Genomic DNA, 27,455 nt, shown 5'->3' with positions numbered 1-27,455 from the left:
CAGATACTGCTAAAACCACAAATACACAATGTGTTTTCTGCAGGTGCACAGAATTATCAAGATCTAGACAGATCTAGAGCTATGGCAAGTAACTCCTAATATAACATTTTCAGCTCAGATACAGCCTACTACATTCAATTTATTTTCCAAGTGATTTACAATCAGCTCATAGCTTAACAGTTAACCACACGCAGATTCTAGTGGTGCTCTTGTTATGGATGGCAGGGTAGTGCTGGTGATCTGCCCCCTCCCCCCAGTGCCATCGCCGATCAATAAACCCCCGGACAGCTGGAGCTGAGGCCGACCCTCTGCATTCTCTCACAGAGCGTCACCCTGCCCCCAACGCCCCTTTCTCTGTCCCTGTCCTTCAACTGTGATCACATCCCAACACTGAGCTGTGTGAGAAGTCACGGGTCCCTGCCTCCTCTGTCCCGCCTGAATTGGATGGACCTCCAGTTTTGGCGCACCTGCGGCCTCTCCAAAGAGGTGGAGATGTACTTTGGAAGAGGGGATTGGTTTCCTCGCTCACTGTGATATTGGAAACTCGATCACTTCTTGCATGAGTGACTGCTGTAAACAACAAAAGGCGCAAAGATGTGGGAGCATTAGTTGCAGTTTCCTTTTGTGTTGCAGCCAAACAAAAGAGATCCCCCTGTACTTAAGAGACTATCAAGAAACACCTGTAATCACTAAAGAGAAAGAGTCCTTTTAAAAACAGGTCATTGTCGTAGACAGTGTGCAAGTTAAAGTGTCCCACTGCAGAGTAATATAAGTTGTGAAATATAACCATGGGTCTGAAAACCATTTCATGATAATTTGTTACTAAGCGTTTGACTGGTTTATTATTCGAAATGTTATTCTGAAATGAAATATTAATGAAAAACTGTATACAGTATTGATGACAGATGATATATCTTAAGAAAACAAACCTAAGTTATTCATTAACATGCATTAGTCTGTTAGCATTTGAAAGTAGCTGCAGAAAGGCCATGAGGCAGCTCTCAGTGGGACACATAGGCAGGCCTCTATAACATAAATAATGAATATGGATAAATTCACTGCAGCTCTTACCACCAGCTAAGAACATAAATTATAAATTCAACACACTGTTGACTTAACTAATTGAGCCGTGTCTATCAGTATGTGGATTGTGGCTTTGTGTTGATGAAAGACATGTCTCTAAGTCTTTGAAGTGCACACCACAAACTCCATTTGCACACCTTCTTTAGTCAAAACGGTCAATGAAAATGAGAATACATTAACAGAATGCAGAATCTGTTAAGGTCTCGTTCTCTCCCCTCTGCTAACATTATCACTGACTTGTTTTTGCATTGTGGAGAGCAAGTGTTCATAAATAAGTTCCTACTGACTCCTGAGAACCCAGAGAGAGAGAGAGAGAGAGAGAGAGAGAGAGAGAGAGAGAGAGAGAGAGAGAGAGAGAGAGAGAGAGAGAAAGCAGGTATCAGTTTGTGTTACATCAGAAAGCTGTTTCTGAAGAGCGATGCATGCACACCCACACACACTTGCAGAAGAAGCACACATGCACACAATCGTGCACGCACAAACGCACATGGCTGCACAATCACATGCCCTACTTCCTCTGTAACCTCAAAAGCCCATTCTCCCTCTTGATATCTCATTCTCTGTGTGCACACACATCTATCGCAAACACACACACACACCACACACACACACACACACACACACACACACACACACACACACACACACACACACACACACACACGCACACACTGCCTGTCTCCCATCAAAACATTCGCAGCATGTGAATCCTGCCTGGAAACTAGAAAGAGGGGATTTCATTTGCTCCAACTGGACATGTTCCATGGCAACCGCATCCTGACTGTGAGCCAGTTAGATGAGATATGTGTGGCACACTGACCCAATGGCAGAGATCATACTGGAGCAGTGACCTGATAACAAAAGGTCCTCCTGTCAACTTCAGCTACAGAAAGCCCTAAAGACAATGTGTATTCTTGTGCTTCTGTCCTCCATATCCTTGTAATTCAGGTTTTATTTTTGGGAGCTTTCCCTCTAAGTTTAACTGGACATGATCAGCAATGTTAGATCAGGAAATTTTGGAATTTCCCCTCGAGGGACGAATAAAGGAATATTGAATTGAGGACTAAAGAAAGTGACACAATCTGAGGCTGTAAGGTTAGGTAGCACACACATACACGTCCATAAAGCTTTTGTGGGAGTAGCCTCAGGTTTGTTCTCATCATCAAAGGCATCTGTTGTTTCCTTAAAGTCAAGTGACCGAGGGAAATGCATGCAGTATCTGACTGTTGCCTTTAGTATTTCAAACTTCAAACAGTGTATATGGTATATACTAGTGCCACCCAGATGAGGAAAAATAGTCCCTTTACGTGCGTTTACTCGGCTACCAGTTCTTTTATAAAGCTGTTTTGTAACAGTTTTTTTTAGCGGACAAGTGGTGAAAGTGTGCTCATTTTTCTGTCAGCCCCTAATAGATCCTCTTGGGTGAAGACTGATTGAATAATGTAGCAGGTGTGGAGAGGTGGAGTGGGGTAATTTTGTGCTTGAACACAGCCTCTTTTAGAAATTGTGAAGGTGAGGCTGGTTATGAAGCAATGACACCTGATCTGGCCACTGTAACTGAGAGCACAGGCCCAAACGGCCACCATTGTCAGGGCTGTCTGGTAATCATACATCCCCGTCTGGCTGTAGACTACCAGCCAAACCTCACACTCTCAAAACTCTCAAAGTGACTCAGCTACAATGGTCTTTGTTATTGTGGGGGATCATCCCACACTGAGCAAAGCCCATTCTCAACAGAAATATAGACGCATACAGAAGAAGCCAAATGTGTTTTGTGTAAAAAAAAAAAAAAATAAAATAAAATAAAAATCTGTATGTTTAAGGATCCCTCTGTGGATGAATTCATCATATCTGAGTTACTTACTGTAAAGAACGTCACACTTTGGTGTGTTTCCAGTAGTCTTGATAAATCCCTTGACAAGTGTCATGAGTCAGTCTCACACACACACTGTCTACAACAAATGGCTGAAAATAGCCCCTGTTTGAATAATGTTTGCTAAAAACTACAATAGCCAACTGTCTTAACATTTTTGAAAATTAAGATTCATATTTGTGAGTTGTTTTTCAGTAAATGGATTTGGGACTGACGGCTGCAGTGAAGCTGTAAAGTATTGAGAGAGGAACTAACACATTGTTGCGTTTGGTCTTTGCATGAGATCCGTGTCCTTTGATGCAGCCATACTATCAGCCATAGTTTGTTTGTTTTTTTGGTGTTAAATATGGGCATGCTAATGAAATTTGTTTTACAAATGTCAAGTTTGAGTATTATTTGTTTAGTTGACTGTTCAGGCCTTGAAACCATGTCAGCTGAAACCTGAGATGACAGCACAATGCTAACCGCAGGACCACAATCACCATGTCAGTGCATATCTGCAGCGTAGAGGCGCCTATTTTTTTGTCTTTTTGCCTCTGTCTTCTCTAAAGGAAAAAAAAAGAAAGTGAGACTCGAAACTATTGTGGCACGTGTAGCTGCTCTACATACACTGACCCTTTGCTGAACCAACCACCATTTGATCGTCACTGCAGGTGGCATAGCATCACACTGTTATGATACACTGCAGTTTATATTATAGCGGAGACACACTGAAGTCCAGCAATTCACATTGCTGGATGTGATGCTCTCATGTCAAGTGAGAAGAATCAATTGAAAGGCAGAAGCCTGTCTTTGAGTTTCTTCAAGCCCGTTGGCTACTCGTAGGCAGGAGTCATCTGGAAAACTCTGGGCTTCACTTAATGAGACTGACCGGCGTGTCAAGCTGTTCTGCTCATTCTACAGGGAATCTGAGGGTGTATGTGTGGCAACTGCAGCAACACTCGTGCACAAACGTGCACACAGTAGATAAGTTTGAGTAACTGTGTGGGAAAGCTGACCACTTACCCAGCCCTCACAAAGGCACCCTGTTTAATCTGCTCCACACATTAAAGCCACGGCACCTCAAAGCAAGCATGTCCTAACAGCTGTGGACATGTCTCCGTCTCTCTCTCTGAAGTGATGCAGCACAGCGGTGTCCGCAGCCATGCAGCAGAGAGGCAGAGGATGAAGACTTGGAGGCTGCTCACCATGAATGAGTCAATCTCACACCAGGGTTATGACAATCCAAAGAGCCCTCAAAACCCAACACAGCACTTCAGGCGTGCACAAAGGGCTTTTCTCCACCATTAAAGGCGTCACACTGGTCCTTCCACGCTTTGAAATGCTGATATTGTTTTCTACAGGATTTTCATCATGCTTTCAACATGAAATCCCCAGAGGTAATAACAGAAAGAGATCAAATAAATGTAACAAATGGCTTAATATTTAATCACTGTTGATCATTAGACTATTTAAATAAAGCTGATTACAATCAGCGCTCTGGCTTTCAGAACAGCGCAGATCCACCACAGACATATCAGGACTTATTTATTTGCTACTTAATTAACTGTGGATGGCTCAAAGGCGGCCTGCTGCTGCGTGGAGGTCCAGCTTAGAGGCCTGCAAGCAGTGTGTGCAAAAGCACCATTAATGGCATCTATCATCAGCTACTAATTATGCTGCCTGTGGGCCCCGACTGGATCCGGTTTCAGCTTTTGGGCTCCAGCCACCAAACACTTAGCATTCATATTTAATCACACCTCATTATCCACCAACAATGTAGGAAGGAGACAGAGACCTTACCTGATATGCCACACAGACAGCATTCAGACAGAAAAGCAAATCTCGCACACACACAAACCGTCACCTGCAAAGACAAATAGCAGCAACACATAAACGCCCCCCACCCCATCCTCCCTCATCAACGGGCATTTGGAGAAGTGTTCTGTGCTCTTGAAGTGACTCAACCTCTTTGATGAGAGGTAGCGCCCCCAATTCTGTGCTTTCTCAGCAAGTTGGTCCTTTCATGTGAGATCCTTTTCTGTTTTCTGGTTCAGAGAGCAGCAAAAACAAACGGAGGCTAATCCTTTATCCTCACAACAACTGCTGGCTTGTTGCTGGGTTATCAGCTTAGAGTCATCATGATGTCACACTCTTCAGGTGTAAGTAGTCTGATGTTGGACATCAAATATGACTTTCGTCTGCCCGGGCCACCTGTCCTTGTTATTTTCATGCAAGTGAAACAGAATCCACTGAGTCACGCTCTTCACTTATCATGCAGCGGAGACAGTTTCACGATAAACAATCAGTGTCAAGTGTTTCTTTGGTTTGGCTGCGTGCTTGCATGTGTGCTCACTTGTCTTTCACGAGTTCTTTATTTGCTTGTATTTGCACGAGTAAAAGGCTGCCAGTGCCAGTTAGCAGCCAACTGGAGAGTTACTGTATCTGATGTGCTTCAGCAAGTCCTTTCACGAGCCAGTCTGTGCAATTTGTACTTAACACTGGTGCGGATAATTATCCGCCACTTGTTCATCCAGCTCTAGGACTCTAGCCAGCTGAAACTGGAGATGCTCCTGAAAGATGCAGGAGCTATTAAGCAAAAAACACTGCAATATCCCCTTTCTTCAAGCTGTGAATCAACACATAAATCCAGTCCCTCACGACTGGTGTCTCCCTTATGAATCTGGGAGTGAAAATTAAGATGGCTCATTATCATAAACCCACACAAACAACAGGCCATAAACAGACACAGAGGCTACATAAACTATAAAGACAAACTGCAATTCACAGATTCAATGAGTAGTAAGTGGGGTTATTTTAGGTAAATACATTTTATCACAGATTTTGTATGTCAGTCCCTCCTTGTGACATTGTATGAGACATTGGCCATGCGTCCACAGCTATTTGCACTCTTTAGGCTTCACTATACTTGGGTCAGAGCCTGGTCGTGGTTCTAGAAGTGTAAACAAAACACATACGAGTCATTTGACCCCATGTGGGGACAAGTAATCAGTGTGTGACCTCAGACTCTGCCATCTCTTCTTTCACATCACAGACAGGAGGCCAAGAGAGAAAGTCATCAACAGGCACGTACAAGCTCCCCAAAGCCGGCTCCAAGAAACATGTTTGTATACACCGACGCACAAATACACAAGTACAGTGCCATGGTAAAAAATACATTTGGCTTGCATAGTGATAGAATCCTCTTTCACCTGATTCAAGCCTTTTTTGTTCATTTCTATAATTTTGCAATTATATTTTCAAAAGTCACACTGGACCTCGCACTGAAAAGCGTGTAACGGAATATGCTGGAGGTGTCACAAGCTATGACCCTGAATTATTCATTCAAGAAAGGCAGTGTGATAGAAAATCAATCATTCAGTCCTGATCTGATACACGGCCTGCTGAAATATTAGCTGTGGGGAAACATCATGTATGAGCCCATGAATGCTCCTTAATGTATATTCCATTAAAAATTTACACTCTGGTCTGAGAGTGTGTCAAGTACGTGCATGTTTGTGTGTGTGTGTACCTGGGTGTGTTTGAGCTGGGTGGGGTCACCACGTCCACTGTCTAGTCTCGGTCTGGAGGCTGGACGGCTCTGTCATCAGGGCAGCCAGCAGACAGGAGGGGATCACGTGGGTGTAGTGACCTCCAGGCAGCGTTACGTGAACCCCCTCATGGACCGCGATGAAGTCAGATTGCCTAATCCACGGAAAACAAAAGTGCTGTCAGTCAGGCTGGACGAGTTATCAACAGCAGCGGCGGCGGCGGCAGCCTGGGAGATTTTTCGCCAGGCCTGGCCCTCGGCGCACATGCAGCCATCCACTTATGGGATATTGATGATGGAAAGACGCCTGGCTTTTACACCACTGCTGCTAATGGTCTCTAAGTGTTCACCAGTGAAAATGTATTTTCTGTTCGGTTAAATAGGATATGCTCGTTATGACTGCGCTCTGTGTTTTATTGTAAGTGCTTTTGACGATTGGTCTCCGAGTATCGAATAACAATCAATGCCGGACTGTAAAGGCGGCGACTGCATATGGGGCTTAAATGTATGAAACGTACTTAGATGTGAGAGTGTCTGAAAGAATAAACAAAGATGTTCGGTGTTTGCCAATATGGTTGGATTATAGAAATCTCCTGAAATTATAATCCGTCTCACGTGCAGGGGGATGGCGCTTATCATTCTCACAACACTTTTCCCACTGCTCACACGGGAGGCTTTGTTTTCTGGTTATTGTTTGGGGAGGTTGTTGTGCTACAATAGCAAGCAGTGCATCCCAGTCCAATAGCATTTTCACATTGTTTTCACTTCACAAGAGAAAGACCATACTTGTCTACTGCACCACAACCTCCTGTAATTTACAGTGTTTACATAGTGTCTGCAGTTGTTTGTTGCTCAGCTGATGATAAGCATCTCCAGTGAACCATAATGAGCTTTATGAATGAGATCATCATCTGCTGTAATGTTCAGCCAGAACATGAGACCTGACAGGTTCTCTTGGTGGAACCCCCCTTTGGCACTATGCCTTCCTGCTGCACGCATCCTCTTCTTCCAATTCAGATGATGTCATTTCAACAGCTTTGGTGTTCTTTGTGAATATTTAACCCAGATAAGCGGCTCTCAGGCAGGATGGACCAAATAAGTAGAGGGATGTGATGGAGATGTGCCGGCGAGGACCGTGCTTGACCACATTCCAGGAGTATGAGGTGACTGGGTGTTGACTGCCCCACGAGGAATCCCTTTGATAGTGCTCCTATCTGCCCGGCGATCAATACATAGCGCCATGCTGATAAAAGAACACGGCTCACATCAAAGCCGGCCACGGTGAGGGGGATAAGTAATAAGATGTCAATTATTAATGGAGGCGAAGGGTCCCCTTTCAAGTGGGAGGGATTTTAGATAATGAAAATCAAACAAAATCCATCTTTCACAAATAACATCCTCAAGGTAATAAATCCTTTTCAAATTCAGACTCTTTTAAGCCACTTCTCATGTACAGCAAAAGCTTTTGCTGCGTGCAGTCGATGCTGCTTAAACATCACATCCGGACTGTTTTGAGAAGGCGCATTCTTGCATCAACAAAAGACGTAACCTTCCTATGACCTTCAGACAGCCATCATTCCACAGCTGCTGAGAGTTTGAACCTGCAACCTTCACCTCCACATAACCCCGACATCTGTCCCACCAAACTATGGATGCACAGATCCATAATCACATGCACCTGAACTCTCCACACCTCTCTGTGGCTCGCGATCAATATTCCCCCCCCTACAGTGGCTTTGTTCTTTCATGTTGTGAGTCAGGTGGCCAACAAAGTTTTTTTTTTTTTGGTTTGTTTTCAGCCAAGCTGACTTTTGAAATTCACATCTTTTGATTCCGCTTGTCAAAAGCTATGATTTATTGATCGCGATGTCTATGGTAATCGAGGAAAATGAGAGACTGGCACTGCACTTAGGACCTTTCCACTGTTATAAGACAACGTAAAGCCTCATGTTATATCCCTCAATGTAGCTGTAGTGTTAAATATTCATGGCAAAAGACTCAACATATGGATTAACATGCATATTTTATGTTGCCAGTCCCATATGGCAAGGAGAAACACTGTATAGTGCCAATAGGCTTTGCAATGAAAACATCTTCCTTCTCTGTCTTTTTGCCCTTTTCACTTTACCCATAGGCAACTACTAGCACTCTCCTCCCTGCTGGTGCAAAAAAAAAGCAAACATAATCACTAATGAACCTCTGTGAGTGTTTCTGGGTCGTTCTTTCCCGTGAAGTTCACATGAAAGCTTTATTGATTTCTCAGACCAGAAAAAAATGTGCTGTGAAGTTTTCTCTCTACTCCCACCTCAGTGCTCGTACCCCCCACCTCTGCTGGCGCGGCCTGTGTGAGCTCGATGGAGGGTCATGTTTGGAGAAATTAGTTTCTAAATGCACTGCTGCTTTGTTTGCCTCATTACTTCACTGAGGGTTGCTCACTGAACTCCTTGTCTTTCTCTTTTGAATATTAATTTGAACTTCTTGGGGAGAAGAGCTATACAGCATACATAATGCAGAGCTACTGTAAATAGTATAGGTCTGAGAATACATTAATTTAACAGTCTTATGGTGCCAGAACACATAAGTAACAACAAGCAAAGTAAATCCCAGAGGCATAGACAACCCTCTAACTCTGCATGTTTACATTAATCCTCTAGGGTTGATGCAGTAAATATATTTAAAGCTTATATTAGTTGGTAAAACAATCATAAATGTTTGCAGCTGTGAGGCAGATCAGGGGGTCAGTGACTCAGTGGGGGTGCAGGGGCCTCTCCTTCCAGGCCCCCCTGGTTGCCTTATCTGCTCCTTTTGACAGGCTAATGTGCTGACTCTGGGATTCTCCAGCACTCAGCAGGGAGCTCCTGGCCACCTGCAGCTAAGCACAGTTTCAACAAAGGAACCTCTTTAAGGTCAAGCTGGGATGCCTATTTATGTCCCGCACATCAGGGCAGCGGCCAGGGCAAGCCTTCTTCCAGTGTGGGTCGAGAATTCCTTTCCATCATCGCCTCCATTAAATTCAAATAATAGAAATGGAGATTGAAGAGATTTAGCTTGTGCTGCAGCAACACAATATAGAAAACTGCAAAGCAGAGTAGCGTTTACCACGCTGAACTTCTCTTGGTTACTTGCATCTGGAATTAAAGCTCTACAGAGGGAAATCATATTATTAGAAGTAGTAGAAGCGACAATAATTTGGCGTGTGTGTGGACATAGACACCATCAGTGTAGCACTTCATCAGTTTTAGACTTCATGCATGCGCACAGATTAACTGTCACAATTGTAGGACAGTATAATTAGTCCTTAATATCATCATACTGTGAAGATGTGTCATTTCCTTCTCTGTGATTACATTCCAGTGCTTCATAATTATGATATGGAGGCTCAGTCTGCTGTGCAGTGCTTGTTTCTGCTCACTCAAGTGAACCAGGAATGCACAGACTCACTCAACTTCCTTTTCACCTCAGCCATTGCATGTCATCACCACTGAGTTATAGCCGTCACATAGTAGCTACCTCTTTCATTTTAAAGAGAAATAAATAGTGTAAGTGTATGTTATCAAGCTGCAGTGAGTCAATATTTCAATTATTAACAGAAAAGTCTGGAAGAAACATGCACCACACCGAAATGAATTATTTCAGCCACACTGCCTTGAAGTATCCTGCCTGTTGCCCACATGCAACTCTGCCACTGTGTGATGAAACCATCAATTCATAATAAAAGTGGATCTGCAGGTGTTTCCCACAGTGAGATCGTTCTTTTCTTTATTCGCCCCTCTGACTTAGCTCGGGGGTGTGCTATAGGCAGGATGAAGGGACGTGGTCAAGGGCACCTGAGCAAGTAAATAACTGTGGTGATATTTTGGAGAATAGAATGAGTTAGTGTTTTCTTTTGACATCTTTCTTTCATATAAACTTCAAGTAGACAAATGCACTTCAAAATTACTTAATTGTACATTTGTGCTGCATGTTTTTTCACTGTTTTTTCACTTACCGCACATCCCTGCTGCTATTTTTTAACTCAACCTGTATTCTACTGTTTATTGACCTTACTGTTTATTTATACACTGTATATACAAAATTATTCTGCCGTTTATTTTAACATTCTTTATGATAATTGTAAATATTTTCACCACATAGTCTTCATTTATATATATATAAACATATACTGTACATACACACACTATCTAAAAGGGTGAAACTTCAAGGGGCAAACAGTTAACCTTATGACCCTTCCAAATATCTAAACAAACTGTCTTCCTTCTCACCCCCCCACCGCTGTCAGCAGATCTCCCACTGACCCATCATCATCTGCATTTCCACATTGCCTTCCTTTTATTCTCCACTTTTTCACACTCCTCTGAGACTCATCTCCTAGTTCACACCTCTATTGTGACAAGGGTCCAAGGTTTGTAATCTTGGTTCCTCTGGCCCTCTCCCAGGCCGTTCACACCTCCATGTGGCCTCCACACCCCGCACCTGAGAGGAGATTAGCCTCCCCTCCTCCCTCCACTTAAGTCCTCACTTCTTCTCACTCTTCACCTTGCTCCAGTGTCTCCCTGTTGCTCCGCTTTACCCCCCTCTGAGGTCCAAGATAAGGTTGCTGTACCGGGGTCGCTGAGCGGCAAGAAGAGTTAAGTTATTGGGTCATGGGAAGGAGAGAGACACCCCCCACCTGGGTGCAGACGCTGATGTCATGACAAGACGCCTCAGGGACAAACTGCAGACTGGTGATGTCATAGTATGATGGGTGGGTGGGTGATGGAGGAGATGGGGTTATGAATGTATTCAAAATTAGGCAGATGATGGCACGGTCAGTGTGGCAAGAGAGTGACATCCATACTGTTTCCTGTTTATCCAATGAAACGGTAATAAATCACCGACAACTGACGTTGACCAGCGATTTTGTTTATCTTTTCTCAGTTTTTAGTTATTGACGGAACTGTCACAAAAGCAGTGAAGATATTAGATCACAGAAGTCCATCCACTGTCTGAGGTGACCTTGAGTGAGCCGACTGTAACTCTAGGACGTGACGAACGCATTTCTGTCAACCACAAAGACGTTCCACTTCAGACAGTTACACTGGTCGTCTGTCCATGCTTTTGTTTGTTTGTTTGGATTGGTGGTGGAGGTCTGGGGAGGCGCAGCACTGGCCAGTATAGGGTGCCACCTGTGACCTTGTAAAAGAGAACTGATGAAAAATTAATGTGGGAAATTTGACCGCTTGTTTTTTTTTCTCTCTCTCTTTTGCTATTCAGAATCTCCACAGTTCATAAATTATGTTTGCGCCATATTTAGGCTTCACTCTATCTGACATGAAAAATAATTGTATGGAGACCAAAGGCGTGTGCTGTGGTTATAGTTAGGTAATCTTAGAACTAGGCAAGCTCCATTAAACTGATTTATATCTGAAATATTTTAGCCGCGTGCCGATCGGGTTTTACACTGAGGCTGTAAAGCAGTCAGTGAGCTCAACCCTCCACCACATCAGTCATGGTTGTGCAGGGTGACAGACTCAGTCACTGAGGTGAACAAAGAGTCACTACACTGTTCATTTAGAGATACCACAGAAAGGATTATCTTTGATGTGTGGTTGCTCTACACCCCTGTGAGTGTGTTTACCAAAGGAGAAAGTGCGCTGTTGACCCATCTGCCCGACCCCTGTGGCTGACTGAGCCGGTCAGAAATAGCTGTAATGTGAGGGGCAGCTGTGATTGTGTGTGCATGTGTGTGGATACACAGGCTCAAACATGCAAAGACAGCGTAAACAGGTGCCCAGAACACGCGCACAACCTCTGATATCCCGCATTCCAGCACAAGGCCGAGCCCGCTCCTCCTTTTCCTCACACCCTTCATCTGAAACTCATAAGACTCCCAAACACTTTGATTGCGAGATCCATTTACACTAACAGGCCGACAGTGAAACACTAGTGGGAGGTAACTGCCTGTCAGATAGTTATGGATTGTGCTGTATAGAGGATGAGGTCACCAAGCAAATGCATAGCTGCTCTGCCTCACTGTCACTTTTCTAATTGGAACGACAGGCTGAGCCATATCGCTCCCAAGTTAAGATGTTAATCTCCTCCACAGGATCAGTGCAGACAGTGTTTTATACCCCATGGACATAAATATTGACATACGTATCCAGATGTATAAGGGATGATGTGTAACATGAGGCCAGCAGGTGATCTGCTGACCTTGGTGAGGATAAGTTCATGCACAGGGCGCAGGGCGGAGGATGCAGCTCCATGTGAGGGTTGGGTGTGGATTTGGTGCATTGTGTTATACCACAGAGCTTCAGAATCACTACCAGTTGTCTGCCTGCGAAGCTTTATGGCTAACCCCCTCCCAACTGTTATGATGAAATCACGGGCAGCTGTTATGTGGCACAGCCAGACAGGCAACCAAATTCACCAGGGAAGTGCCAAAATGGATGCGGCATCGTCACCGTCCTCTGCTGTGTGGGAAACAGCAGAGCTACAGCATGTGGGCGAAGGCTCCATTAAGGGCCATCAAATATTCATCTGCCATACGGCACCGAGCCCTTGGCTCTATCCCCGCAGCATCGTGCACCAAACCACCAAGAAAACTGCTTCTGAAAACAACAACAACACAGTGAAGAGCCCGCAGAAACAGAAGAAACTGCTTCAATTATCTGTGACCTCACATCAGGCAGCGCGGTTGATGAGAGAGAGAGTGATTTACAAATCACTTATTACGCCAACTACAAGCGTCGCTAACTTAATGGCTGCTCAGTGCAAAACAGTGTCACATGACAAATTCAGCAAAGCAATGGTTTAATGGGTTGAGAAGTTTGCTTCCTCACTTGCTCTCATTATGCAGCGCTAACAACAAGCTAATGACCTAACAGACATTAATGAGGATAACAATGACATCATCAGACTGACCACATGGTTCAATGCGCTGAGTTAACTCCAAACTGTCAATAAAAACTCCATCAATGAATCCAACCAGGCCTATCCAGACTGCGATCAGGTCTTAAATGTGTTTAGCGCTGCTGGTGGGGCGGTAATTGCCTTAGCAGGCTAGCAGGCTGGCTGTAATGGCATTATCATCTTGTTAACAACCACAGAGGAGCTCGAGTTGTTCCTCTAAAGGCTCTGTCATCTGTCAATTTATAGTCAGTTGCAGTGTTGTTTATCTGCAGTGCTATTTGTTCAGCCCTCTCATGTTTTAGGGCTGCCTTTGTCTTTATCAGTGAGATGCTGGCATCATTACAGAGGATATCAAAAAATGTTTTCAGTCGGTGCTTATCAAAACGAAACAGGCTTCTAGTTCTTAAAGCTGTGTTAAATGAGGCCGGGAAACATACCAGGAGTCTCAACATTCCAGCTTTCACCAGGGGGCAGCATCAGCACATTTTTCACACATCCAATTCATGTTCAGCCCAGCTCATTCATCCCTCCTCCTGTCAGTCCTCTGAGGTTATGTGCCTGATAATTAAAGAACATAAACCAGGCATTGTTGCCCAATTTGTGTAGACAGTTATGAAAGATGGCATTCTTTTCATATCGGCACAAAAATGCTAACAGATTTGCTTACTCCCATCCGTACTGCCAGGCAGTGTCGGTCATTTGTTTACGGCATTTGCATCACACAGGCCTACAGTATACAAACCTATCCTGTAAGGATGACAGGATTTGCATCATGCATCAGGTGAGCAGCAGTGAGATATATGTGTTTTGTGATACTGTGTCGAGTACAACATAACAGAGAATGAAGAAGGATTAATTATGGAGGAGTAGACTGTAAGATTAAATGTAATTCTGATCAGTTCGAGGTGTCTTCATGAGCATTTCGATGTAAATCAGCAGGCATATTGGCTGTCTTTGAAAACTTTTGGAACTTTTCAGAGTTGAGCAATGCTTCTGAGGTGGTCAGTGATCTTTAAAGGGTGCTGTTATGCATCTTCACTGTATAGATCTGGAAATCTTATTGTTGATGTTGTCAAACTCTAAGCAAGATTTCTTTTCTTTAACTGGGACAAGTCTGTTTTTTAGCCAATGGTTAGTTTCAGCTCCTCCTGTGAGCATGCATCCAAACAAGGTTAAGAGTCTCCAGTTATGTTAGTGACACTGCGAAGCTGTGCTTTGAGATAAATGTCACATGGTAACATGCTCACAATGACCAAATACTATCGTGTAGGTGTGAAGCAGGTATAACATTTATGCCATAATTCACCATCTTAGTTTAGCATGTTGGCATGCTAACATTTGCTAATTAGCATTAAAAAAAGACATGGTATTCGGTTATAAATCAAACATATTGGACAGACTGAAATGTTTATCTGATGATTTAAGGTCAGTGGATCAGCAAAGATATTACAGTTTATCCTGAGGGGGCCTTTAGTGAGTGGAGCAAATGTCATGGTCGTCCATCCGATAGTTGTTGAGATATTTCACTCAAAACCACAAATGTGAACTCCATGGTGGCGCTAGAGAAGTCAGGGCATCACCAGAGTCAATAAATTCATCATCTGGTGACCATGAATGTCTGTATAAAGTTTCAAGCTTCAAAAGAAAACAATCTTACAGAAAAGAAAAGGAGTTCTACTGGAGCGAAAGGTCACGGCACGCAGGCCCAAATTGAACACCTAGATTTGGATGATGACCTCTGCAGACCTGCAGGTACACTTCACTCCAGTCCATAAGTAAATGTGGCGGTTTCCCAGTTGTTTACTGAGAAAGCAGACATGTCGTGTGCTGTGAAAGAAGAGGACAGACTTTATTTGCAAGGTAAATCAGACAGGATACTCAGCAACACAGTAATAACTGCAAGGTGGATGTGAGTCACTGTGGAGAATGACAACGCAGAACACCACCTCACTCAGGTAAAGGAAGCTGCCGTACAGTAAGGTGACCCTTAATAGAAATAGATATATCTTTAGGTCATGGTCAGATATCTTCATCCTGTAATCTGCTGAACGTTGCCTTCACTGCTTAAAATGATGTTCCTACCGGATGGAAAGAGTCGCTGGATGTTTTTCGTGGAGATAACAGTCCTGTTCTGTGGAATATTCCTCAAGAACGGCGTATGTGAGAGCTCAGGTGACTACGCTCACCCAAAATTAACCTGAAGCAGTATTTCTCAACACAATTTAGCATTAACACATATGTTAGATTAGTCATTTTCTGTTCTTTTTTACAGGCACAACTGAGACCTGCAGGCTGAAAAATGTACTGTTTGTCAGCACCAAACAGCCAAACAGTACTTTCCCATCAGGTAAGCTTAAATATAGATGTCTGCAACTGATAATTGGAAAGAAAACTCATAGCAAACAGTGCTTTCACATCATATTTCAGAGACTGTCTATCATGAGGGCAGTAGAAGTAAACTCTGTTTCTATATCCATGGACACAATGCAGCTGCAGGTAAAACCAGCTGATTAATTAATTTGAGCCCACTGGAAGTAAGCATACAATTCAATTTGTTCTCTCACATTTTGATGCGTGTGAGTGTGTTGTGGCTTGGATTTTTAGACTGTTGTAACACCGGAGACTTCAACTGCAACATTGACATAAGGACTCATAAAAGCAACGTCTACAGCCTAATTCTGGAAAAAGAGGCTCTGTCCAAGCAAGATATCGTAGTGATGGGGGTACCAGATGATAACTTCCGTTGCATGCCATCACAGGTCTACAGCAAAAATTCAGGTATTGCTGACAACTCCCCACTAGTACATAGTCAGGCAGAGTGAATCTGGTCAATTCTCTACTTAACTTGTGTTTCTCATTGTGCAATTAAGAGATACTCATGCAAAACAGTATGTGAGTGTAAGTAAAGGCTGTTCACACAGAGACTTGCCTGATTAAAGAGTGAATATATGCATCTAAGAGCAGTGAGAGATTGCCCCCTATTGGTGAAAAAGGTTTCTACTGAATCAAAACGGCAATACTCATAAAGTCCTACATGCAGTGAACGTTTCCTCTTTTAACTGAACATCTTTTATGGTTTTTATTCTGCTGCAGAATTCCTTTTAAACATTCACAACTGCCTGAATACAGGTAAGATCACAAATCAACCACGGCTCTTAGTATTTTCCATTTTTTCACTCCTAACAAGACCCATGTCTAATAATGTCATGTTTTTATATTTCTAAGGTATAAAGAATAGTAGATTGAGCCAAAACAACATCTGTAATAAGAGTTCAAATTATAATGAAGAAGCTTGCAAAGGTAGTATCATTTGTTCATTACATCATATTTTCTCTTATCATTTGATCAAAATGCAAAATGGCTGTGAAAATCAAATGTTTCTGGCATGTCTGTTGCAGGTTTAGCACCAACAAAGTACAATCTCACTGTGCCTCTAACTGAAAAGATGCACTGTGTGTCATGTGAGCCGCCGAGAAACACTTGGACTGGTGCCCCCCCCACTGCGAGCAGCAATGTCAACAGTAGCCTAGAAAGCGCAGTGTAAGTATCCAACTTACTGATGCAGTAATGAGGCAGTGGCATGCACAGTACTGAAGTCAGCTGCTACATGTTGGTGGGACATTGTCAGGAGGAGTGATGATATCCATAGTTTGCAGGAAATAATCCATTATTTGTGTTTCCATTGCAGAAATATCATGAAGAATCTCTCCTCCGTGCTGGAAACGATGGGCAATTCCACCACAGCAAACATTGCAATAGGCCACATTAAAGGAGTGATCACTAAACTGTCCCGCACAAATTCAACAGGCATCAGTGTTGGCTTTACAGCAAGTAGAGACGTCAAGGTACGCAGTTTGCCATGATACAAGAGTGAAACACAGTATTAAATAGGTTACCCAGTCTTCTTTATGTCTTTATTTATGTGAAGATTCTCAAAGAGAACATTAATTTGGTGACGGGTTTTTCTCGACTGGTGCACATCCCCAAAGAAGCCAGCGACATGGCAATACGAAGAAATGGCTCATGTGCAGCAATTCTACTTTTTCCAGGAATACGTCAGGTAAAAGTAAAGCTGACCTAATATACCATAGGACACCATTTTCCACTGTGCCCGTCACAACTCTAAACAGTACTGCACTGTCAGCAGGATGACCCCAACAGCTCTTTCCTCAACGATGAGATAGTGGGGATTGAAATGGGAACAGAAATATTCAATCTCTCAAACACCGTAGACATTTATTACAAAAATGTGGAAAAGGTAAGAGCTGACAGCTAAAGGATATATTAATAGGTTATTGATGATTGGTTGTGGAAAGAATGCGAATACTGATTTGTCTTTTTTATCCTAATACAGAACGGACGTGTCGTTTCCTGCAGGTCGTGGGATGGCAAAGGTACTGTAAAAATATTCTTTAAAGCAGCATTTAGCAGGACTTGCTCCTCACCTCAGCCATTCATGTGAAAAAGACCTGAAGCCCAGCAATGTCTTCTGCCTTTGAAGGAAAAAATCCGATCTGGATCACAGATGGCTGTCAGACACATGAGGTCGATGACAACATCACTTGCCGGTGCTCTCATCTAACGTTTTTTGCTGTACTCATGGTAAGATAATGGTATTATAAGCAATTCCAGTTTTATCCTCTTACGCAAAACCTAACACGTTTTTCTCTAAATCAGTCACCTCCACCTCAGAACATGAGCTCTACAGATTTTACGTCTCTTTCCTACATCACATCAGTTGGCTGTGGCCTGTCCATGTTCTTCTTGGCAGTGGCCCTCTTCATGCACTGTCTCATCAGGTGAGGAATCGCAGGGTTGGTTTTAACTCATAATATATTTAAGGCCTTCGCAGACACAAAACTAACTCTCTCCACAGAAAAAGGAAAGCAAGCCAAGCAGTTCTGATCCTGATCAACCTCTTTGTTGCCATGTTCTCCCTGAACTTGTCCTTCCTGGTAAATGAGAGCATTGCAAAGCTGGGGAACTACGATGCGTGTTTAGCGATAGCGGCAGTTATGCACTATGCCATGTTGGCCAGTTTTACCTGGTTTTTCATAGAGGCTCTGCACTTGTACTTCAATCTGTGGAAGTTCCCTACTGAAATCAAACATTACATGGCCAAGATTTGCATCACAGGATGGGGTAAGACAGCTGAACCTGAACATAACAATGATATGTACTTAAAGTACAAACAAAGCATGTACACTCAACTGTCTTTCTCTTCAGTCACACCAGCTGTAGTGGTGATTGCTCTTCTTGCCTTGGGAAAATATGATTACATCGTTATACATACTGATGATGGGAATTCAGCTAAAATGTAAGCATCTCTTACTGACTGCAAGTCGTTCATATTCACAAAGCTCAGATCAGTTACTGAGTGGATTGTTATTTTATTCATGCTTTTCAGGTGCTGGGTCCCTGATACTGCTGTCCACCAGGGGGTGAACATTGGTTATTACGGTACAGTGTTCATATTCACCTTTACCACATTCATCATAACTGTGCGGCAGATTGTTTTGTTAAAGCCCACAGCAGAGGAAGGCCAGGGCATCAGCTCCATCAAGACAAACACCATCGCCATCCTCGGCCTGTTCCTGCTGCTCGGCATCACCTGGGCGTTTGCTTTCTTCAGCTACGGACCTATGCGCATACCCTCCTACTACATCTTCACCATCCTCAATTCCTTTCAAGGTAGAGTCCAAACTGACGCACAGGAACACTCAAACAGCCTAATTTCTCTTTCATTGAGCACAGAAGTCTGAGAATGGTGCAATGTTTGTGAGCCAGCTACCTTGTATTTGCAGGTTTCTTCCTGTTTATCTACTATTACAATTCCAACAAGACTGCTGGAGAGGACAGAAGCGTCAGCAGCAGCAGCAGCAGCACAGCTACACAAAAGACAGCAGTCATATCTCCATATCAGTAAAGCGTTTGAATTTTGACACAAGAGGGCAGCATTTCATTTCATGTAGTCAAGCAGATTTCTCATTCTTCCTGCCCCCCACTCCCCACCCCTCTGAAACGCCCTGTGTTCCCGGCCACTCTGACCAGAGATGGCTAATCTAGATTACCTTCATTGAGCAAATTGCTCAAATGAGCAGAGCACCAACAGAGGAGACGAAGAAGTCACTCATGCCGATGACTGTGTTGCAACACAGGTCCCGTCTGACTCACTGAGAAACTCTGCAGAGAAGTTTGTGATTCACTCAGAACTATGTCATAGAGCTCTTACATCAAAGCTTCAGTCATACACTGGAATGCAGTGCAGTGTAATTGTTCAAGAAGAAAAATATTGCCCCTTTATGACTGATGTGCTTGTCATATGGACTGAAGATGGCAAAATGTAGAAAAAAACAAGGTGAGGGGAAGTCTTGTCCCTCACATACTTCACAGTGTCGGGGGCCGAGCTAGCCAGCTAGCGCTTTGCGTGCCTGCAGATAATTACCTTGTGCCTACAGAGAGCAGTATCCACTGTGCGTGGAGCCTTAACTGGCTAACAAGAAATGAGCTCATGGTTACCTAGTGATAAGAGGCCTGAGGGCATGCCATTATGTTGAAACTGTTCTCTGAAATATGAATGTATTTAAGTCACATTTATACCACTTGGCAAACGGCATTAAGTTAATAGTAAGGTGTTATTGGGAAATGTGTGTTTTTTGTGTTGTTATCCTTATTTTATCTCTAAACTTGATATGATTAAGATCTAATGTGTTCAATATTCTTTTCAAACTAACACAGTTCAGAACTAATTCAATCTTCAAACATTGGTCATATTATATAACCTTTAAATGTCTAGATATCTACCTTCTTTGCTGTTTTCATTTTCCTTCATTTGTTTCATACTGGCCTTGGGAACAAAGTCTCATCTTTTGTATAATTACGTGTGAACATGGCTTGTTGAGGTTTATCTTCATGTAACGTCTTAAGATTTTTCCCTTGATTCAGCATCTCAAAACATGCAGACTTTCAGTCAAATGTGTAATAAAGTTTATGGTATCTTAAGCAGACACCAGAGCAGACTTTCCTTATGCAGCAGTCTGGGCGCGGAGGGTTGGGGAGTGATATTCAGAGAGCAAAGCCTGTTTATTTATCTATGACTGATTAATCTTCTCAATGACCGCAGCGTGCCAGCCAAAAACTAGGGTAATTACTGCCATACACATCTGATTTGTGTTGCCCCCAAAAAAGGCCTTTCATGCAGAGCACAGCAGGCTTCTATGATGTACCTGTGTGTGTCCATACGTTCTCTAAGGCGCTTACCTTAGCAGCAGTGCCTTCGGCTGATACATAATCTGCAATCACAAATCAGAGCACTGGGGTAAATATGGTGAAACACACTGTAAAAAAAAAGGAAAAAGAAAAAATGAACTAGAGATTTCATAGCTCAGCGTGTGGCTCTATTTCAACCAAAGCTCAACAAGACTGCTTTTCATTCATTAATTTATAAACTCGAAAGTCAGTAAATGTTTCCCACACAGACATTATGATTTGCGGTGTGTGGTTTAAAGGCTTTTCTGAAAGAAAATTTAAAAAACATCTTTAAGAAATGTCTGAAAAGCTCTCATGTTGCTTCTGGTGAACATTTTAATAAGAGTGTCAATCTAAATTATTTTAAAATGAGAGGTTATTCCATAAAAAGGGTCTGTTCAGTGAAGTGAAAATGTGAGTTTAACATATGGAGGTGTTTCTTTTAGTGGAGGGAAACTGAGAAAACACTTTATTGCTCTCAGTCTTAAACCACATTTATGGATTGGAGTCGCACCAACACATCAACACATTGGCACCCATCTTCAGCTTTTGTAAGACCAATGACATAAAACGCTGTCCCTATAATACTGAAATAAAGGTGAAGAAAATCATGTGTGAATTTCCCCGCTGCGTGCTTCTTGAAAAAATGCACACTCAGATATTAGCAGTTATATTCCGCTGAAGCAAGAGCATTATTCTTGGAAAAGTGCAAAATTTCCACCATGCGGCCCTTCTAACCTCGGTTTCCTTTTGATGGGAGATCATTAGTCTTCAGCAGAACAGCAATAATAATACTAACACTGTTCCTAATCACAGCCAAAGTGTGAATAGGTTCGGTTTTATGATTGGCGTAGTTCAGGTGCAGGAAAAGACACATCGGCTTTGCATGTGTTTTATTAAATGGAGTCTGGACTGAATCCTGCCCCGTAAAAGCCAAATTGCTGATCTCAAATGACCTATAAAGCCTGAGGTCTTGTTCCTGGAACCTCGTGCGTCTGGAGGAAATCTGAAAAGTCAAATATAGCACAGGCACCGAGATGTATCCTTTATTTAACTTAAAAATAATGTACAGCTATAAAAATGGCTTTTATCAGCTTGGAGTTGAATATCTAAATTTGACCCATCTTGCATTCTAAGGGTACATGAAGACTAACTGGACTTTATTGCATGCACCCCTGTTTTGCCATTTTCTTTGGGTCAAAGCAGCACACTCCCAAGCATCCCCCCTTCTAGTTTTTCATAAATCCCCAAAATGATTTATTTCCTCCTAACTTTGCTCGTGAAATTGATGTGGACCGGGGGCCTTTGCAGCGTCTGGTTTCCCTGCTGGCTGCAGTAAAATCAGGCTGAGGTCCAGGCGCGGGGCAGTGCTTGCGTGACTGAGCGGCCCCGCCTCCTTGCGTGTCACGATGTGGCCCCCAGACTCAAAGCACTCAGGCTGATAGATTTGAAGGCCATACTTAAGTGTGTAGATTTATGACAGGCGGTTGCGGCATGTCAGAGAAACTGTGTTACTTTTGCAGGGAGCACAAAATGAGGCCTCTTCTTGCTGGAAAAGGAGGAGGAGGGAAAAAAGAAATCCAGGGTGCTTTCAGGTTACTGGCCGTGACTTGAGAACTATGCTTGGGAAACTCTCCAAATGACTTGTATCGGGAGGGGTGGCCAGATGGCTGCAGACACTCACACAGCACCTGACTGAGATGAAGCGTCTTGCCTGAGTCCTGGAAGACGGCTCGAGCTCTGTCTTTGCTGTTCGTCTACATCTTTCATCGGGTAGGAAGACGATGCGGTGAGAATGGAGGGGGTCACGAAAGGGGAGAAGAGGAAGGGAGGGGAGGTGGCTGAGGGCACGACCTGTTGAAAAGTTGCCTGTCTCTCCTTCTCACGTCATGTGCAACAGCAGGAAGGATCATTCCCCTTCATGTCACGTAACGGGGTTCTCTTTGTCCCCCCCGACCTCTCCTCATCGCTCACTCGCTGCTGCGTGAGGCAACGGGGCCTGATAAAAGTGGGAAAGCTTAAGATCTCTGACACATTCAGATGCGCCAGGTTTATCACAAGCCCTCCATCATGCAGCGAACACAAGTATGAGGTTTTTGTTACACGCCGTTGCCTGCAACAATGCAAAGAATGTTGTGGTCATTTTTGTTCAACCATCAGAAAGGACAAATAATAATAGAAACAAGATGAGAATTTATGATGTTTGTTACTGTGCACTGTTTGAATGAAACCACAAGCAAAGTAACCTTCAGCGGCAGCAAGAAAAGTTGTATTTCACAGTTGCAGCAGAGCCTCAAAAGCAGGCTGAATAAATAAAAACAGTTGTCAGCATCTGATATTAATAACACATGGGATTAATCTCTAAAATTTCCGCAGAAATTTAATATGTAAGAGATACATGTCATCATATCATTTTTGGTTCTTAGAAGACACTGCTGCCAGCATTTCACTCTTAAGTATTTCCTCATTCATGCAGGATTTAAACAGACCTCATAACTACCAGTTTGGTCCCACACTTTAGAGACATGAAAGCTTATGGTTAAGAAGCTAAAGCTGTCTGGATTCACTCATACTGCCGCTAGCTTGCTTGCTTTTGACTTGGCTGTCGTTCGGCCTTTAAAATTCACACTTGGTGAAGTTGTGGTATTTGCTTCACACAAATGGCGCAGGCTTTCCCACAACGCTGAAGAGTTTACCACAGGGACTGATTCACCCGCTGGTTTAATGCTGCAGGATTACAAAATCTTCACAGGTAGAAAACGAGCAGCTAAACAGCGTAAAGTTTTCTGTAGTGGTTGAAGTTGAAGTTGTTAATATGCTCGGTCTGACGCGGTACCAAAATATGAAAATCAAAAAAAGAATATAGTTCTGTTGATTTCACTCCCATTTAAAAAGTTATATTCCCAGCATCTGGTGTGGACCAGAAACTTTTCAAATATGAACCGACAAAAAAATAATGAACCCACTCACTTCAAAGGTGTACTGATGTATATTTTTGGCTGGACTAGAGGAAAGCAGGGCTGCACAGTGGCGCAGCAGGTAGTGCTTCACAGCAACAAGGTCGCCGGTTCAATTCCCGGGTCGGGCCTTTCTGTGTGAAGTTTGCATGTTCTTCCTGTGCACGCGGGGGTTCTCTCCGGGTACTCTGGCTTCCTCCCACAGACCAAAAACATGCTCATTAGGTTAACTGGTGACTCTAAATTGCCCCTAGGTGTGAGACTGAGATAGGCTCCAGCCCCCCGCGACCCCGAAAGGGATAAGCGGCATAGAAAATGGATGGATGGATAGAGGAAAGCAGGCCACAAACGTGAAGTCTGTCTGTGACTGACTGACTGACAATTCCACCACACCAACCTCCTCCACAGGTGGATTTTTGTCGCTCTTTATACTTTGTCACCTGACTTCCACTTGTCACTTGTCTACAGACGAGTACCTTGCCCATTGAAGCGAATTAAAAAGTGCCACCAAGGGGTCCTGACTGAGGATGTGACGAGTTACTAAAAGTTTGTTCTTTCTTGTGTTGAATCCCAAAGACAGAGAGTGTGTATGAATGTGTGTTTCTGTGTCCTCAATAGTTCACATGTGCGTGTCAAGTGTGCATGTCTATGGCATAAGTGCACACAGGGATCTGATTTCAGTTAAGCTACACTGTTGCCCAAGCGTGATAAACTCTGTCTGTTTCCTCTGCCTTACTCCACAGGGAGCCCTTAATCACCCTATAGTGCTTCCCTCTACACATCCAAGTGTGAGAATATGTTCCTTTGTGTAAATAAGCGAACCAACATCACATGAGGAGACAAATGCGGAAAGCATCCACTCTTGTGCCAATCCTAATCAAATCTTGTTTGTATCTGTGTGTTAGCATTTGGGTTAGTGGTGGTTTAATGTGAGGGACCACCAGAAACGCTTGTCTCCTGGAGCAGCAGAGGAAGGTTTTTTTGTTTTTTTCTGCTCCATGGCTCATTTTTAGTGTCTCTTGTTTGTCATTTATGGCAGTCTCAGAACATAAGGATGTGGCTCTTCTGAGTGATTCGTGTATTGTCCCAATATGTGGTCCAGCTCTTTCACAAAATGGTTTTGGACAAACCGCACAATTTAGGCTTGATGAGTGTTCATTTGGAAGAAAATAAATCTTCTTAACATGCTGCTTTAATGTGTCCATTAAACACATGCAATAAACGCTGGCTTTTACCCCTGTGATGCAGCAGTCGGTCAGCAATAACATGTTTAAAAATCATCATGCGAAAATTTCACAACTCTTTGCCGGGAACATAAGTTACACAGACCCAAGAGACCAAAGTGTGACTCGGTGGGCTCCTTCCTGTTCCACAGCTCCTTGTTAGAGACTAGTGTCTGTGTTTACAGCCAAAGCATGACTTCCAGCTTCCAGAGTCAGACAGCTCCAAGTGATTCCATCCCAGCAGAGGTATTGACTGAAGCAGAGGTTAATCTGGAACATACTTGAGACTATGTTGGCCTGTGTTCGCTCGCTGTCCTGACATTCTGCTTGATTTATGGGCCTCATCTCGCTGCTGTTCACCTTGTCTCTTCTCTGATTTAATGGATTAGTGGGAAGTGACATCAGCTGAAGTTTCCTGCTTCTCTGGCTATGTTCAGAATATTCATAAAGGCCTGTGTGTCAAGGTGTCCATATGTAAGTGTGTGTGTTTGTGCACGTGTGTGTGTGCTTGAACCTGCACCGGATGGAATTAGATGCAATAGCTCATGTAAATTATTTCCCACACCTCCATTTTAAGATAGAATCTTCTTTTCCAATCTTGATATGTTGTAATGATGGTCCACTGAACACTGTGGAGAGTAATATCAACACAACCAGTGAAACTCAGCCTGCATCCAGAGAATTAGGACCACATGTGCCTACATGCTGTCTTCTCCTGCTCTTGGTGTCTTTATTTATTTAGTTATTGCAAAATTGAAAATTGCTGAGGGCCTATGCATGCTGACTGCTCTTGTGTGTTTCACTTCCTAAATTGCCTATAAGAGACAACTCAAGCTAAGGGATAGGGGGTAAGACAATAGATATATTAGCAATGATTTACATCTAATGTCAGTGCTCAGTGCAGGTGGAGTGTGCTTTTTATACACAGCAGCAGGGCAGAAAGTATGGACATGGAGTTTGGAGGGGTGGACGGATGTGGATTTTAGAGTTTGGGTCCTATCACAGACCTGCAATTAATGTTTGTCAAGGGTTTTAGTTGGCACTTTAACTGCCACTGTGTAAGGCAAAATAAAAAATGCTGCCACTGAACATAATCCTGGGTGTTCTTAGTTGATGAAAACACAGGTAATCAGTTGATTCGGGTTGACCGGAGCTGAATCAGAGCACTCGACCATGTCCTGACAGTGGAGGACCAAATGTGTGAAGCCCTGGCCCATATATGGCTGCCAGACTTGGATGGGTTTTTCTGGGGTGGGCACTTGGGATGAATCAGCTCCAGTTGGCAGCACTTGGCTGCCTCTGGAACAGTATCAACCCTGACTCTGGTGCATTATTCATCACTGGTCTGGCATAAGTCTGGAACGAGCTGCTGGGTCAAGCCATTTGGCTACCTGGGAACTGGCAGGTGATCTGCATCACTTACACTGTAGAAGTAAATATCCTCCATAGATTTTGTTTTTCTGAAAGTTATGTAAAATAATCAGTTTTCTTCTTTGCTTTCTCTCCCAGCTTTTGTAGCTTCTCATGATTTCAACCATTGTGTAACAATAAGGTTAGCATTTAAGCAATTAAAACCTAAAAATAATTTTACATTACAAACAGTACTTGTTCAGTGCAGCATCCTGTGTCCTGTGCCCCTGGACATCTTTATCTCCACTGATTTGCAGAACAAGTTACACAAGAAAAGAGTTTAAAACTTTAAAGAACTTTAGAGTGAAGGCCAATGTTCACATAAGTAAGAGTTACTGTTACACTTGTCCCAATGTCACAACTCAATATGACCTATTTTAGTAACTGATTTTCTAATGTTATTAAGTAACTTCAAAGCTGTTTAACATACGTTTTACTCCCCCAGGTATCATCACAGTGTGTTGTGGGACGGCACAGAATCTGTACAGGGAGTGTGGGAGAAGCCTCTGAATGCAAACCTTGCACAAACCCTACTTTGCAGGTTCGTGTGGGTCCTGTCCCTTCGCTCCTATCTATATTGGTATATCCACTCAGAATACAATGGTGGAAATTTGGCAGGAGAGAGAATGCACAGAGACATGAACGTTAGCGTGAGCATTTGCTGGATTACATCAGTGGGAACAAGTGAAATCTCCACACACTCTCTATGGACGGCAACCGGGACGGTAAACTCTGAGTGACCTGCCTGTGCATGCCATTCCTCAAAAGCAGTTACAGTGGGGCATATTTCCCTCTGACCAGGCAGGGATGTCACACACTCAAATATACCAGCCACACATTATCACGCACATGCAAAGCACAGAGCTCTTTCAGTCAGCTCATCCTACCACCCCCGCTCAGATTGTCTCCACCTCCACATACACACACCAACACCTCTGCCATTGCTCAACTCTAGGATGACCCCTCCCTGAGCGTGGTCAAAATGTGCCTTTCACACGTTCGGCTGGCCAAAGCAAATAAACCAGCCACATGCCAGCTAACGAGGGCATGAACAGGGTCAGAGGGGGGGCTCGCCGGGAGGTGCCAGGAGTGACAGAGGGAGGGACATGGTCACGCAAAGAAAACAAGCCCAGCAAGAGCGAGCCAGCCTTCTCACGCAGGGGCCCAGACATGTGTCTTGTCATGCAACAGCCACCCCATCAACCCAAATTAGGGCTGACGGAGGTAATAAAGCGAAGGAG

The 27,455-nt window shown here is 43.4% G+C and overlaps 1 protein-coding gene across 2 annotated transcripts in view; it reads right to left on the bottom strand.

The window, feature by feature from the left end:
- bmf1 (BCL2 modifying factor 1) overlaps positions 1–27,455 on the bottom strand; it is an 82,264-nt gene that overhangs the window by 10,422 nt on the left and 44,387 nt on the right. For both annotated transcript variants that reach the window (XM_070979669.1, XM_070979670.1), the window contains exon 2: positions 6,468–6,640. The gene's annotated coding sequence lies outside the window, so the exon portion shown is untranslated. The remainder of the gene's footprint in view (positions 1–6,467; positions 6,641–27,455) is intronic.

Source organism: Chaetodon trifascialis, chromosome 14 (assembly GCF_039877785.1).
Source record: "Chaetodon trifascialis isolate fChaTrf1 chromosome 14, fChaTrf1.hap1, whole genome shotgun sequence".
Taxonomy (NCBI): Eukaryota; Metazoa; Chordata; class Actinopteri; order Chaetodontiformes; family Chaetodontidae; genus Chaetodon; species Chaetodon trifascialis.
The sequence above is the reverse complement of the archived record's forward strand: the minus strand, read 5'-3'. Positions and strand labels throughout refer to the sequence as shown.